This window comes from Triticum aestivum, chromosome 2B (genome assembly GCF_018294505.1).
Source record: "Triticum aestivum cultivar Chinese Spring chromosome 2B, IWGSC CS RefSeq v2.1, whole genome shotgun sequence".
Taxonomy (NCBI): domain Eukaryota; kingdom Viridiplantae; phylum Streptophyta; class Magnoliopsida; order Poales; family Poaceae; genus Triticum; species Triticum aestivum.
Window position 1 is genome coordinate 261756059 of NC_057798.1, and position 16998 is coordinate 261773056.

Genomic DNA, 16998 nt, shown 5'->3' on the forward strand with positions numbered 1-16998 from the left:
ACCCTTGAGGTGAGTGCATTGGGAGGTGAAACTATAAGCCCCTATCTTTCTATGTGTCTGGTTGAAACGTTTTGCCCATGTGTACACGGTGAGTGTTAGCAATCATAGAATACTAAATGATGGTTGAGTATGTGGGCTTGCCTAAAGGCTCCGATACGTGACCCTTCCTGAAAAGATGATGAATTGTAGTTGCAAAGTTGACTGAGAACATAGTTTGTTGGTTTCCAATAAAGTTTATGCTTTATACTTCGATGTTGTGATGAATTGTCACTTGTTCATGAGAAGTCTATTATAAAAGTTCTATGATAAAAGTTTTATGTTAAGATTTGTTGCTGTTATAATAAGTTACATGATGTTGCTATGTCCGTATTTTTATTTTATCGACACCTCTCTCTCTCTAAGCATGTGGACATGTTTTTCGATTTCGGTTTTCGCTTGAGGACAAGTGAGGTCTAAGCTTGGGAGAGTTAATACGTCCATTTCGCATCATGTTTTCCTACTGATATTTATGTTGTTTTATTGTATAATAATGCTTTTTCGAGTAATTCTAATGCCTTTTCTCTCATAATATGCAAGGTATATACAAAGGGGGAGAATTCTCGCAGCTTCAAATCTGGACCTGAAAAAGCTACGTCAAGATGCCTATTCTACACAACTCCAAATGAGTTGAAACTTCACGAGGATTTTTTATGGAATATTTAATAAATACTAGAGCAAATAAGTACCAGAGGGGGGCCACCAGGTGGGCACAACCCACCTGGGCACGCCAGGAGGCCCAGACACGCCCTGGTGGGTGCTTCCCCCCTCGGCCCACCTCCGGTGCCCGTCTTCTAGTATGTAAGTCATTTTGACCTAAAATAATTGAGAGAGGACTTTCAGGACAAAGCGCCACCGTCTCGAGGCGGAACTTGGGCAGGAGCACTTTTGCCCTCCGGGGAAGCGATTCCGCCGGGGGAACTTCCCTCCTGGAGGGGGAAATCATCGTCATCATCATCACCAACAACTCTCCCATCTTGGGGAGGTCTATCTTCATCAACATATTCAACAACACCAACTCCTCTCAAACCCTAGTTCATCTCTTGTGTTCAATCTTTGTACCGGAACTATAGATTGGTGCTTGTGGGTGACTAGAAGTGTTGATTACATCTTGTAGTTGATTACTATATGGTTTATTTGGTGGAAGATTATATGTTAAGATCCATTATGCTATTTAATTCCCCTCTGATCTTGAGCATGATTATCATCTGTGAGTAGTTACTTTCATTCTTGAGGTCACGGGAGAAATCATGTTGCAAGTAATCATGTGAACTTGGTATGTGTTCGATATTTTGATGATATATATGTTGTGATTCCCTTAGTGGAGTCATGTGAACGTCGACTACATGACACTTCACCGTATTTGGGCCTAAGGGAATGCATCGTGGAGTAGTTATTAGATGATGGGTTGCGAGAGTGACAGAAGCTTAAACCCCAGTTTATGCGCTATTCCGTAAGGGGCCAATTGGATCCAAAAGTTTAATGCTATGGTTAGAATTTATTCTTAATACTTTTCTCGTAGTTGTGGATGCTTGCGGGAGGGTTAATCATAAGTAGGAGGTTTCTTCAAGTAAGAACAGCACCTAAGCACTGGTCCACCCACATATCAAATTATCAAAGTAGCGAACAAGAATTAAGCCAACATGATGAAAGTGACTAGATGAAAATCCCGTGTACCCTCAACAACACTTTCCTTATCATAAGAGATCGTTTTGGCATGTCCTTTGCCTCAAAAGGATTGGGCTACCTTGATGCACTTTTGTTACTACTATCGTTACTTGCTTGTTACAAATAATTTTGCTATTAAACTACTCTGCTACTTACAATTTTAGCACTTGCACACATTACCTTGCTGAAAACCACTTGTCATTTCCTTCTGCTCCTCGTTGGGTTCGACACTCTTACTTATTGAAAAGTCTATAGTTGACCCCATATACTTGTGGGTCATCAGAGGCCCCAGGCGCGCTGATACGTCTCCAACGTATCTACTTTTCCAAACAATTTTGCCCTTACACTACTAGGAAAAGGGCTATAGATGGAAATGACACTAATGGCGCACCAGACAAGTGGTGCGCCATTAGTATATACTAATGGCGCACCACCCTCTGATGCGCCATTAGTGTTGAAACTACTAATGGCGCACCCTGACCACGGTGCGCCATTAGTACCAAATTTTTTTTGAACTAGTGCGCCTGTCCAAACATACTAATGGCGCATCCCCTGGTGGTGCGCCATTACTAGTTGTAACTAGTAATGGCGCACCATCCAGAAGGTGCGCCACTAATGTTATTTTTTTATTATTGCTTTTATTCCTTTTTTTGCAAAAGTTCTAATGGCGCACCGCCAGGGGGTGCGCCATTAGTAACCTGGATTACTAATGGCGCATTTGTTGCTGGTGCGCCATTAGTAAGTGGGCAGCAACAAGATATTTTGGACAGCCTCTCCTCCCACACTCACTTTCTCCCCACTTCATTCTCTCCACCGCCTCCTCCTTGTCTCGGGTGCCTCCTCTTTTTCACCTCATTTCCACCATAGATTCATTCAAATTAAGTGGTTAAGTTACCTTGTTTTGCTAGGTAAGTAAGGGGGGAAGCTATATTTATGTTGTTCTCCCTACAAACAATGTGCACATGCACTTTTTATGGCCTAGCTAGATCTATGTATGTTCGTGGTGTTGCATATGTTTGTGGTGTTGCATATGTGTTTGTGTTTGGAGGTGTACCGGTATTTGAAATGCGATAGTTGCCAATATTTTGCCGGAATGTTGATTCATTTCCGTTTCGGCGAGAATTTTGGCATTAAGCATTCTTTTTGGTCCTATTTTTAGGGAAAGTCATGCCAAATTTTTTCTTGGTTCTAAAATATCGTTTTGCTCTACCCCGCAGGCGACCATGGTCCGCACGATGACCGAAGGCATCGTGAATAGGTTTTTGAGGTCCGCGAAGGCCGAGATGCTTCAAAAGAACGAGACGGAGATAAGATGTCCGTGTCGAAGATGCAAGCTGAATAGCCTTATTGCGGACCCGGATTCCGGGCAGGTGCGGGACCACCTGCTCTTGCGTGGTTTCATGGATGGCTATCGGTGGCAAGGTGATGAAGATGACTACGAAGTCGTCCATGGGGGCCGGGCAAGAAATGAGGAAGGGCAGCAAGACAACCACCGCGGCTCGGGGGGGCGAGAAGACGAAGAATCCCCAGGAGATGATCACGACGGTGATGCTGTACACAGTCATCATGTAGAAGATGCAGGACATGATGATGATGCCGGCGGAGCAGACGACGTTGGACCATCGATGGGCTGGGTGCAGGACCCTCATATTCAAGAGCTGCTTCTCAAGCAGACGGATAACGCAAGAGCTGCCGCCCGAGAGAAAGCCAAGATGGATCAACTTGAGTTAGACGCGGTTACTCCGTTGTATGAAGGATGCAGGCCCGAGGATACCCGCCTGAAAGTAACGCTCATGGCTCTGGAGATGAAGGTAAAACACAAAATGACCGACGCATGCTTCGACGAGAACATGTCATTCTGGCACGAACGTCTTCCCAAGGGGAACAAGTGCCCGACCAGTTTGGAGGAGGCGAAGAAAATCGTGTGTCCTCTGGATTTACCGCACGTGAAATACCATGTGTGCATGAACAATTGCATCATTTATCGGGACGAGCACGCGGAGTCTACAATATGTCCGGTGTGCGGTGTCACTCGATACAAGAAGAGGAAGAAAGCTCCTCGAAAAGTGGTGTGGTACTTTCCGATCACTCCTCGTCTGCAGCGGTATTTCGCGGATCCTAAGGTAGCAAAGCTCCTGCGTTGGCACGCGGATAGGGAGGAGAAGAAGCGAGAAGATGACGCAAATGATCCGGAGATAGATAAAAAAGACAAGATGCTGAGTCACCCTAAGGATGCGAGCCAGTGGCAAGCATTGAACTTCGAATACCCAGAATTTGGGAACGATCCAAGGAACATCGTGCTGGGCGCGAGCACCGATGGAGTCAATCCGTTTGGCAGCCAGAGAAGCACACATAGCACCTGGCCTGTGTTTGTGTGGATGTACAACCTTCCCCCCTGGTTGTGCATGAAGAGGAAGTACATTCACATGAGTATGCTAATTGAAGGGCCGAAACAACCAGGGAACGACATCAATCTGTATCTGGGGCTGCTGAAAGAGGAGCTTGACACGCTGTGGAAAACGCCAGCCAATACGTGGGACGCCGCAGAGAAAGAATATTTCCCTATGAGAGCCGCACTGCTCACGACGGTGCACGACTATCTCGGTTACGGATATCTTGCGGGGCAGGTAGTCCACGGATTTTCTGGATGCGTAAGGTGCATGGATGACACAACGTATCGCCAGCTAGATAGAGATCCCGGGTCTTCGAAAACCGTGTTCATGGGACATCGAAGGTGGCTTCGCGACGATGACCCGTGGAGGAAACGCAAGGATCTGTTCGATGGTGAAACCGAACCCCGAAAACGCCCGTGTACGAGGAGCGGCGAGGAAATAGACAAGCTGTTGAAAAATTGGAAAGACTGCCCACTGCCGGGAAAGAAGCAAAAGGCGCCAGAGCCGGGAAAGAAGCGAAAGGCGCCAGAGCCGCTGCTGAAGGTATGGAAAACGAGGTCTGTTTTCTGGGACTTGCCGTACTGGAAGATCCACCGTGTGCCTCACAGCCTTGATGTCATGCATATCACGAAGAACGTGTGCGAGAGTCTGCTTGGTACCCTGCTCAACATGCCAGAGAGGACCAAAGACGGGCCGAAAGCAAGGGCAGACTTGAAATCAATGGGCATCAGGCAGGAGCTTCACGCTATATATGATGATGATGATGATGATGATGATGATGATGATGATGATGATGATGATGTTGATGAGGCGAAGCAGGACACAGAAAGTCGTCGCAAAGGCAAAAAGGCCAAGAAGACCGGAAATGACTACCCTCCCGCGTGCTTCACTCTAAGTCAGGAGGAGATCGAGCAGTTTTTCACCTGCCTCCTAGGAGTAAAACTTCCTTACGGTTACGCGGGGAAGATAAGCAGATACCTAGACCCAGCGAAGCAGAAGTTCAACGGGATGAAGTCTCATGACTGTCACGTGCTGATGACGCAGATACTTCCAGTTGCAATCCGTGGGATCATGGACGCGCACGTCCGTGAAACGCTATTTGGCCTATGCAACTTCTTCGACGTCATCTCTCGGAAGTCGATTGGCGTGAGGCAACTCAGAAGGCTACAGGAAGAGATCGTGGTGATACTATGCGAGCTTGAGATGTACTTCCCGCCCGCATTCTTCGACGTTATGGTGCATCTGCTGGTCCATATAGTGGAGGATATCATCCAACTCGGGCCGACGTTCCTGCACAGCATGATGCCGTTCGAAAGGATGAATGGTGTCATCAAAGGATACGTTCGCAACATGTCACGTCCAGAAGGAAGCATAGCCAGGGGCTTTCTGACCGAAGAGTGCATCTCCTACTGCACGAATTATCTAGGCATCGAGAACCCCGTTGGTCTGCCTGTCAACAGGCACCTCGGCAGGCTCGCTGGATGGGGTCACCGTGAGGGTCGCCGCGAAATGCATGTCGACTTCGAGGGTCGACTCACCGACTTTGAAAGAGCAAACCTAGTCGCGCTACAACACATAGACGTGGTCGATCCTTGGGTGGTAGAGCACAAAACCTTTATTAAGAAGACGTACAATGACCGAGGCCAACAGAGGACGGACGGAGATATACTCAAAGAGCACAACTCATGTTTCACGCGTTGGTTCAAGCAGAAGCTTCTGTCGTACCCTTTACATGAGGATTCTTCCGCGGAAGAACAACTCATATTCGCCTTGTCACAGGGCGCCGAGCACAACCTGATGACCTATGAGGCGTACGATATCAACGGCTACACATTCTACACCGAGGCCAAGGACATGAAGAGCGATGGTTATCAGAACTCCGGGGTAACGATGGAATCCTACACCGGTAACGACAAGGACAGATACTACGGAAGGATCGAGGAGATCTGGGAGCTGAGCTACGCTGGAGAGAAGGTCCCGATGTTCCGTGTTAGATGGGCCAAGAACGTCATAAAAGAAGACCGGTATTTCACCACCATGGTTATACCCGAAGCCAAATCCAAGACCGCGGGCGCAAACGTCACCGCGAAAAATGAGCCATGGGTACTGGCTTCCCAAGTGGACCAATGCTTCTTCATTACCGACCCGCCAAAGCCCAGTCGTGTTGTCGTGAGGAGAGGCAAAAGGAAGATCATCGGAATGGATGGAGTAGCCAATGAGCAAGACTTCGACAAGTACGGCGACCCGAGGATCGAACATGACGACGATGATGAAGTAGCAGCATACACCACAAGAAGAAGCAGGACCACCCTACCTAAAGGACGTCCGTTCCACAGAAGAACTCCATATGCGAAAAAGAAGGGCAAGAAGATTGTGAACAGATAGCTAGCTAAGATCGATTGTATTTAAATCGTAGCCTTCATTTCTCGATTGTATTTCATGGGTACTTTTTGAACTATCATGAATATTTTTAAATTTCATGGACACTCGATCTCGATCCCGGCCCCCTCCATCTCGATCGCTATCCCACCTCGCCAGATCCGGTCCCCCTCGCCGCCGAGCACCCCCCCAGTCCACCGGCCGCCGCCGCCGACCCCCCGCACCCTCGATTCCCCTACTCAACCGCCGCCGCCGACCCCCCGCACCCCGCGCACCGTCTTATAAAAAAATAAGTATCAAACAGCTTTTTAAATGCTACTGTCTTATAAAAAAATATTACTGTTATTATTTAAACAAGTTTGAACATATTTAAACACAAATAAGTATGAAACAGCTTTTTAAATGCTAAAAAAAATTGTGGAGCCTGGGAGTCGGTCCCCCTCGCCGCCGAGCACCCCCCCAGTCCACCGGCCGCCGCCGCCGACCCCCCGCACCCTCGATTCCCCTACTCAACCGCCGCCGCCGACCCCCCGCACCCCGCGCACCGTCTTATAAAAAAATAAGTATCAAACAGCTTTTTAAATGCTACTGTCTTATAAAAAAATATTACTGTTATTATTTAAACAAGTTTGAACATATTTAAACACAAATAAGTATGAAACAGCTTTTTAAATGCTAAAAAAAATTGTGGAGCCTGGGAGTCGAACCCAGGACCTCCTGGTGTGAGAACTGGCTGCTGACCAGTCGAGCTAGTAGAGGGGACTTGATGTGGATTAGTTCTGGTGGTACATAACCTGTTGGCTCGAGTTGAAATAAAAAAAATACTAATGGCGCACCACGGTGAGGTGCGCCATTAGTATGGACATGCTAATGGCGCACCGCGGTGAGGTGCGCCATTAGTATTGTGCCCCTTCGCCCGATCCCCCTTCCCTCTCCCCCTTCGCCCGATCCCCCCTTTCCCTCTCCCCCTCGCCAGTTCCCTCTCCCTCTCGATCCACCGCCGCCGCCGCCGCTGCCCTGACCCTCCCCCTCGCCCTCGCCCTCGCCCTCTCCCTCCCTCGCCCTCTCCTCGCCTTCCCTCTCCCTCGCCCTCTCCCTCGCCCTAGATCCCCTTCCCCTCTCCTCTCCCGACGCCGCGGCCACGCCGCCTCGACGCTGCCCCGCCGCCTCGACGCCGCCTCGACGCCGCCCCGCCACCCCGACGCCGCCCCGACGCCGCCTCGACCCCGCCCCGACGCCGCTGCCCCGCCACCTCGACGCTGCCCCGCCGCCTCGACGCGACCCCGCCGCCCGGACGCCGCCCCGTCCACACCACCGTCGCCGGAGCACCACCACCACCACCCGTCGCCGGAGCATCCTTATCCTCTCCGACCGCCTCCTCCACCCCGGCCCGCTCCTCCAAGGTAAGCTACTGTTCTGCATTAGAGAAGTTAAGGGGAGTTAGAATATTCTGCTGTTAGATTTGATCGGTTTCTACCAATTTATAGCTGAACTAGCCTAAGGCTTAAGTAAAATGCTACTGTTTGATTCTCTCTGAAGAAGTAAATTACGTGAAATACCAAGCAAACAACTTATTACTTCTGCAGACAAGAGTTAGCTTAGGGCTTGATGGAATGCTGTTTAGGGCTTTAGCCTACTTCATAAGTGTTATTTAGTATAGTGTGTGCATACAAAATTCCAGCAAATATCATAGATATATGATATATCATGTTCCAGCAAATATCAAACATATAAGATGTATCTGTCTAAAAATGAAAGGAACTCCCTGCCTTGCAAAAGAAAGTGCAGTATTTCTGCCATTCTGTTTGGTACTTTGTAAGTAGAGATCACATATGTTTTCATATTTCATTTCAAAGGAACTATCTGGTTCAGTCCTCACATCATAATATTCCACAAATTATGCCTACGCAAATTGCCTATTTTCTTGTATTTTGTACGATCTTCATTTATTTATTTATGTTTAAGGGAGTAAGATATTTTATTTACCGTTCACCTTATATTGCTTCATGTGAAATTTGAAAATGCGACTCGGTCATCTTCACACACAGAACAATACAAATAAAAGAAAAAAAATCAATCCATCTTAACAAAATTATGGAGCTATATTTTGATTAGTACAAAATTTCGTTCCTGCGTGCACTGGGCCCAGACATGCCAGACCTAGGTCAAAAATCTGCTTCATTGTAGGCTAAGGGACAACTCAGATGAGTAAGGTACATATCATATTCCTGGGGAGATAATCTTGACAGAGCTGCCATGGTGGAAGACCAGGCAACATCTGTCAACCAAGGGATCAGATGTATTTATCTTCATGGTCCCAAACTCCCAAATCAAACCAAAAGCAAGGCAAAATTAACAGAAACCACCAAAAGGGAACTGACAAGATGCTATGCATAGATCTTAAAGAAACAGAAATAAACAATGAAGCTCAATAGTTATTTCACAAGACACTAGCCATGATCTCTACTTGTTTGAACAGAATGGAGTGAATCAGAACAAAGTATATGTAATATTCACAGAGGCCTAGACCAGCTTCTCGGCACAACTAAACAAAGCTGCACCATGAGTACCCATGTAAAAGCCTCATCATAAGTACCTGTCACATTTCATCATTTTCATCTCCATTCCACTAGACATAACAAAGCTAGGGCAAGAGCAAAACATCATGTTTACAAAGGCAGTAATCCTGAGGACTGAGTTTGCAGTGCTAGACCATGCACCATGATGTGTAGGCATGCAAAAATCATTTATGCAACTGTAAGAGTACCAACCAGATTACACAAATCATTTTTTCTTCAGAAGTGTGTCATAATTTCCCTGTCCTAATTGTTGTTTTGATTCAGAAATGATGATTTGCTACAACCAGTGCATGCATGCCTTTTTTCTTCTTCATTTTTAGTAAAGTGCTCTGTTCTGGGTCATGGACTTCGTGCCATGGACCAGTGCATGCATGCTGCTGCTATTGCTGTACTACTTGTCAAGTGATGCTGCTGCTGCTATCTGCGAGCTGCTGCTAGTTGTGATTTTGTCAAGTGATGCTGCTGCTACTTGTGATCTTCTAAAATGACCCCTTTCTCCTGAAACGTTGATTAATTTCCGTTTCGGTTGAGAAATGGGGCACTCCAAGGTCAAGAAAATTAGCAAAGGTCATGCCCAATTTTCTTGACCTAGAAGGTGCCCGATTCTCAACCGAAATAAAAATTAATTTGCTTTAGTGGTTGGATTAGTTCAGTATTTTTTGTCCATATAATACTATTTTGTTGCTTCATACTTGTACTGCTCCTGCTGTTAGTGTACAGTAGAATAAGAATTACTCCTACGAAGGAGTACAATGTTGATTGCTTGCTTGCTTACATATGTGATTAATTAATTAATGGCCAAGATGTCTTTGAGCCTAGTCTACAACGTTGATTACTCTGCTCTGTTGCAAACGCGTAGAGCATACTTGCGCCGGCAAGCAACTAGTTTGAGAATACTCATACTTTTTCTATTTATTTAACCGTCACTTGTTGCAACTAGTAATGTTATAATAAAACTGTTAATGATGCTATTTCCCATTGAAAACGCCTTCTGGTTGTCTTTGGACTTTGGTTGTAGTATAGGACCTTGTATTCGGCGGGCAAACAATAATTGAGAATAGTATATATCGTGCTGCTTTTGGTCTTGATAATGTTTCTCGTGTGGCATTGATCGACAAGTAACAGTTTGCCCGGTCACAATTGCAACAAAGGGAAGCGACACAAAAAATTGTTACATGAAAATGGATCGGATAGACATGTCTGTGCGGGTAGCGGACTGATGGATATCCTTGGTTGTATACATCTTATTCAGCTTGCAACCAATAACCGCGGAATGGTTTGACGAATGTATTATGCTCTTTCTTGTCTCGATAATGTGTCTTGGGGTCATATCGAGCTAAACTTTAGTAGTATACTCATAGCAAATGCCTCGTCATTTCACGTGGTGTTGAGTCAAGAAATAACGTACCGGGCAGCTGAATACGAGCATGCGGTGTGTCCTCTCGACCTGTCGACCCCCTTTTCCAGTTGTCCTTACCCTTTAGCTCAACATCAATTCGACCACAAAAACAAGAACAAAAAGTGTTGCCTATGAACAAAAATAGTATTCTTATTCTTTAGTGGTTGGATTATCATGCAACAGTGCCTTCATGATCCAAGGCAATATCACAAACATCATAGGCAATTTGACCAAACTCACAACCTTGTATCTTTGCAGCAACCAACTTTCTAGACACACCCCTCAAGAACTAGGTTACCCTGAGAACGTGGACTTGGACCTTAGCAACAACACACTAACAGGTTCTATCCCAAAACACCTAGGCAATATCACAAACATCTCTCAACTGTTCCTTGACAATAACCAACTTTTTGGCGACATTCCTCGAGAATTAGGTTATTTGGTCAACTTAGAGATCTTGTTCCTTGACAATAACCAACTTTTTGACCAAACTTTGTTTCTATTTAGAGAGAAACATGGCCCACAACGATGAGGCTGGGGGTTCGGGCGGCAAGGCATTCTGGGAGCTGTCCCAGGAGATGGAGGAACAACCTCACTTCTATGAGGACGCCGCCTTCCCCACCGATCCTAATACCACGGATGGTGCCGCCGAGGATGACCACACTGATGCCACCACTGATGGTGCCGCCGAGGATGCCACCACTGATGATGGCGGCACACGCATAGATGGCAGCCAACCGAAGAGGCAACGGAAGGACCGGCGCCCGATCGTGCTCCGCACCCTCAAGGAGGAAGTTACTGAAGTGGACTCCAACGGGAATCCAACGGCGCCCGAACGAATAGTCAAGGGGTACTCGCTTCAGCTCGGGTGCATTGTCCGGAGCACCGTCTCGATCAACACCGAGAACCTGAGGCATCCTGACCGAGGGAATTTGCGCCACCTCCTCTTCACGAAGCTGCACGAACGATACAAGTTCCCCGCTGAATTTGAAAACACAAGCCTCAAAGGGAATAAAGTGAACAATGCTGCCCTCACGAAGATGAGCAAGGCCCTGTCTACTTGGAAAAGCAATGTGAAGAGAATGATCGAGAAAGGTGAGAGTTATCAGAAGATCAAGGAGAAAAATCCTTCGATCACCGAAGATGACTACAACGACTTCAATTTGCTCGAGCACCGCAAGCTCCCAATCAAGTGAGTGGGGGAAACAAATGCGGGAGCTGAACATAGGGGAACACACACTCGGTCCCGGCGGTTACAGAGTGGCGGAGCCTATATGGGACAAGGAGGAGGCGGACCGTGCCGAGCAAGGCCTACCGCCCCTCTTCGATAAATACGGTGACAAGCAGACCAGGAACTTTGTTAGGGCCCGGTACAAGAAGGACCCGAAAACAAAGGAGCTTACCATGGATCCGAAGACCAGGCAGCTTGAGCTTGTTCTGGTAAGGAATACACCCCCGCGTAATTAGCTCCATATGGTTGCATTCTAATTAATGAAGCCAAATTTCTAAATGGTTCACATTCCTTCCGCAGGTGACTGAAAGCAGTAGCGCGGGGTCGACTAAGAGCAACCCTTGGGACACCACTCTAAATAGGGGGTTGAATGTAATGAAGAACAAGGTAAGCTCAGTAAGCCGACGTCAGCTGGTCGTGTGGCCGGCAAAGGCTTGTCGACAAAATGGGGGTCATACTATACCGCTGGTGTGCGGAAGGAGAAAAAGACCAGCTCGGAAAGCCAGGCGCGAGAGGTTCAAGAACTCAAGGCACAGGTGGCGCGGATTCCGGAGATTGTCCAAGAGCAAGTGGAACAACGACTCGGAGCGACGATCACCGCCCTTGTGCCTACCTTGATCTCAGGGTTGAGTGCGTGGATTGCGGGCGGCCAACAGGGGCCGCCCCTGATTCCTAGCTTCACGGCCAGCAACTCGCATAATGCGATGGCGGGGCCATTGGTGCCTCCGGCGGAGGCGGCATTGGTGTCTCCGACGCCGGCACGGGAGCTTAATGCACCCGGGTGTACGCCGGCCGGCACCTCTTCAGCAAGCGGCCCCTCCGTCAACTGCACGCCCGCCGTTGGCGGTGCCTCGACATTAGCCGAGCTCGACGCCATCATCACGGTAACTAATTAAGCCTCTCTCGGCCGAGGACTTCATCTCCTTGCCTTTGACTGGGCATCCCTGACGCCCTACATGTTTTCGCAGGGCGCCGCCGACGTTCCGTGCACTCTCCTCCACTTCGTGAACAACGAGTTGGTCGATGTCGCCAAGGGCAAAATCGTTCAACCGGGCAACCCCTTGTTCCACGGTACCCAGATGCCACCCAACTTGTTTAGGGTTCAACTGGTTCGGGTGCTGCCAGGCTGCGACGACTTGTTACCTCCGATTCGACCCGTCGGGGCCGACGATGATGACGTGATGACCCTCAGCGCCTGCCTGAGCTGGCCCCTGCTTTGGCCGAAGATCCAGATTCGTTTGGGGGCGGGGGACACCACCCCAAAGACAACACCGCCAGTCGTGCCGGCGCCAAGTCGGCCCCATGGCAAGACCGTCGTAACAGTGCCGGACATCCCTATGCCACTGGATCCAAACATGCATATGGCACAGGATCAGAACGACGACGACGACGACGATACATTTGGCAACGTCGATCAGTACTTTGCCGAGCATGGGTACGATGGCGACTTCATGGGGCCTCCTTCTCAAGAACCAAACCCAACAAAAGACGTGTGCGATCTAGCTCGTACCGCGGAGAAGCCAAGTTGCAACAGGCGCCGTCTGGCGTTCAGCTCTCAGGAGACGCCTCCAGCTGCCGACTTCACCGAGCCTCAGATAGGCGAGGTGCGAAATATTATCAGCCCCAACACACTCAAGAAGGCGGTCTGTGAGCAGAACTCGGTCCCATTACAGGAGAAGAAGAAGGCACGCAAAAGAAAGACTAAGAAGGGTGCGAGCCAGCCGGCACCGAGTACGATCCGTGCTCAGGACGGGCCACCTTCACCGCAGGATATCTCGAGGAGGGTGCATGTGGCGGGTAGGGCGATGCTACCGACAAATATGCTCAATGCTGCAACCGGTGCTATGCGGAGTCTGCATGACAGTGTTCTTGCTTTGGAGAAGCGGCGTCTCAGGGAGAAGGATGTGGCATACCCGGTTTTCGTGGCCAAGGTGCCAGAGGGCAAGGGCTTTGTGGATAACTCCATCGGGCGTACGATCGTCCTGCGTTTTGATGACATCCACGCTATGTTGAACCTTCATCCGCTGCACTACACCTTCGTTCGGCTATTTTCGCTGAGTATGGAGATGCGGATCATTCGCGACAAGACCCCGGACATCGTGATAGTCGACCCCTTCTACATGCGTGCCAAGATCTTGGGCAGCGCTGGGGACCGGCAAGTCGCGAGTTCTTACCTCGAAGGCGTCATTCTGGCAAACCAAGATAAGGATAACTTCCTCGTGCCTTACTTTCCCGAGTAAGTCCTCCCCTCAACCGGCCCGTAACATATGAATTCTTACATTTCGATCGTTTTTCTTTTAACATTCCTTGTTTTCTGCAGTGACACATGTTGCACGCTCATCCTCCTAAGCCCCAAATATTCCATGGCCACGTATTTCGACCCGGACCGTCAGTCGAACGTAGACTACACAAATGTCAAGAAGGTTCTTGATGATGTTCTCCCCGGCTACGCCCAATCTGGAGGCACCTTCACCAGGCCTATTCGTAAGTACGACAAGCACGTGTTCTCCCACAATACGACGTTCTGCTGCGTCAAGCAGCCGCCTGGCGGTCAGAAGGGTGCCTACTACGCCATCCATCACATGCGGGCGATCGTACGGGACCATCATCAACTTCTGCTACCGAGTAAACTCAAAGATTGGGCTGCGAGCGTGTCGGCAATCCAGGACGCGGACCTCCGACAAGAATTCTTTCGCATCCAGTCGGAGTTTGCGGAAATCATCCATCAAGATGTCCTTCGTACCTCGGGGCAGTTCTACCTCAGAAATCAACCGTCCAACAGTGACATCGACTCAATGCTACAAATGCAGGATGACAACGCCCGTTCTTTCATGACTCCCACGATAGACGGCGGCTTCATCCACGCTCCGGTCCCTTGAGTCGAGTTGTCTAGTTCTGAAACATCGATTGGCTCATGTTGTAATTAAACTTTAATGAACTTGTAGTATGTCTCTTTGGTTTCGAGAGTCGTTCAACTTAGATGTAATCGATGCTATTAATGTCTTGCTTTTCTCTTCCGATCGTTCTGTTGCATACTTATATATTGCTTATGTATTGTCTGTGAATTGGTACTAACGTTTCGTTTGGCTAGTGCATAGCGATGCCGACGTATGTCGTGTACAAGGGTAAGGTTCCCGGAGTCTACGATGACTGGGAGGAGTGTCGGAGACAGGTTCACCGATTCAGCGGTAACAGTTACAAAGGGTACACCACTAGGGCCGAGGCCGAATCTAGATACGCCCGCTATCTAGCGGGAGAGGGGAGGGAGCGTTGGAGGAACCGGATGAAGATGATTTTCATCGTGATGATGCTCATCGTGATGACCGCAGCTCTCTTCTATGTGATGGTAGTTTAGATGATCGATATTGACTTGTAATGTGAAGACAGACTCGCTACTCGCGGTCTCGAGACTTGTAATATAATGTTCTATCTTTGTTCGGTCTTTTCAATTGGGAGACTAATATGATGAATTGTATTCGGAGACTAATATGATGAATTGTATTCAAAGACTATACATTTGATGAATCTGTTGTTGATGTGTGCTGTCTATATTTTGTCAAACTATACATTTTGTAACCTGTGCAAAAAACAGAAAATAAAAAAATAAAAAAAACCTAATATTCATACTAATGGCGCATCACATGACAGTGCGCCATTAGTATGACAGTGCATACTAATGGCGCATCACTGGGCAGTGCGCCATTAGTATGCCGCGGTTACTAATGGCACATCCAGAGGTGGTGCGCCATTAGTATGCCAAAGCACCTGGGTATACATGGCCCCTGGGAGGCATACTAATGGCGCACGCTGGCCTACACTAATGGCGCACCCGCGGTGCGCCATTAGTATACCAGATACTAATGGCGCACCAGGTGGTGCACCATTAGTAACAATTACTAATGGCGTGCTGTTAATGGCGCACCACAGATGCGCCATTAATGGCCATATTAGGTGCGCCATTAGTAGGGGTTTTTCTAGTAGTGTTATTTTTGACTCTAACTTGCATGATTTGAATGAAACTAACCTGGACTGACGCTGTTTTTAGTAGAACTGCCATAATGTTGTTTTATGTGTAGAGAACAAAAGTTCTTGGAATGACCTGAAAATCCACGGAGATAAGTTTTGGAAAATATAAAAAATATTGGCGAAAGAATCAAGACCAGGGGGCCACACCCTGTCCACGAGGGTGGGGGCGCGCCCTCCCCCCTGGGTGCGTCCCCCTGTCTTGTGGGCCCCCTGAGGCTCCACCGACCTCAACCCCAACTCCATATATTCCGTTTCGTGGAGAAAAAAATCAGAGAGAAAGTTTCATCATGTTTTACGATACGGAGCCGCCGCCAAGCCCTAATCTTTCTCGGGAGGGATGATCTGGAGTCCGTTTGGGGCTCCAGAGAGGGGGATTTGTCGCCATCGTCATCATCAACCATCCTCCATCACCAATTTCATGATGCTCACCGCTGTGCGTGAGTAATTCCATCGTAGGCTTGTTGGACGGTGATGGGTTGGATGGGATTTACCATGTAATCAAGTTAGTTCTGTTAGGATTTGGTCGCTAGTATCCACTATGTTCTGAGATTGATGTTGCTATGACTTTGCTATGCGTAATGCTTGTCACTAGGGCCCGAGTGCCATGATTTCAGATCTGAACCTATTATGTTTTCATGAATATATGTGTGTTCTTGATCCTATCTTGCAAGTCTATAGTCACCTATTATGTGTTATGATCCGACAACCCCGAAGTGACAATAATCAGGATACTTCTTGGTGATGACCATAGTTTGAGGAGTTCATGTATTCACTATGTGCTAATGCTTTGTTCCAGTTCTCTATTAAAAGGAGGCCTTAATATCCCTTAGTTTCCACTAGGACCCCGCTGGCACGAGAGGGTAGGACAAAAGATGTCATGCAAGTTCTTTTCCATAAGCACGTATGAGTATATTCGGAATACATGCCTACATTACATTGATGAACTGGAGCTAGTTCTGTGTCACCCTATGTTATAGCTATTACATGAGGAATCGCATCCGACATAATTATCCATCACTGATCCAATGCCTACGAGCTTTTCACATATTGTGCTTCGCTTATTTACTTTTTTGTTGCTACTGTTACAATTACTACAAAACTATTATCTTTACTTTTGCCACTGTTACCTTTATTATCATACCACTTTGCCACTAAATACTTTGCTGCAGATACTAAGTTATACAGGTGTGGTTGAATTGACAACTCAACTGCTAATACCTAAGAATATTCTTTGGCTCCCCTTGTGTTGAATCAATAAATTTGGGTTGAATACTCTACCCTCGAAAG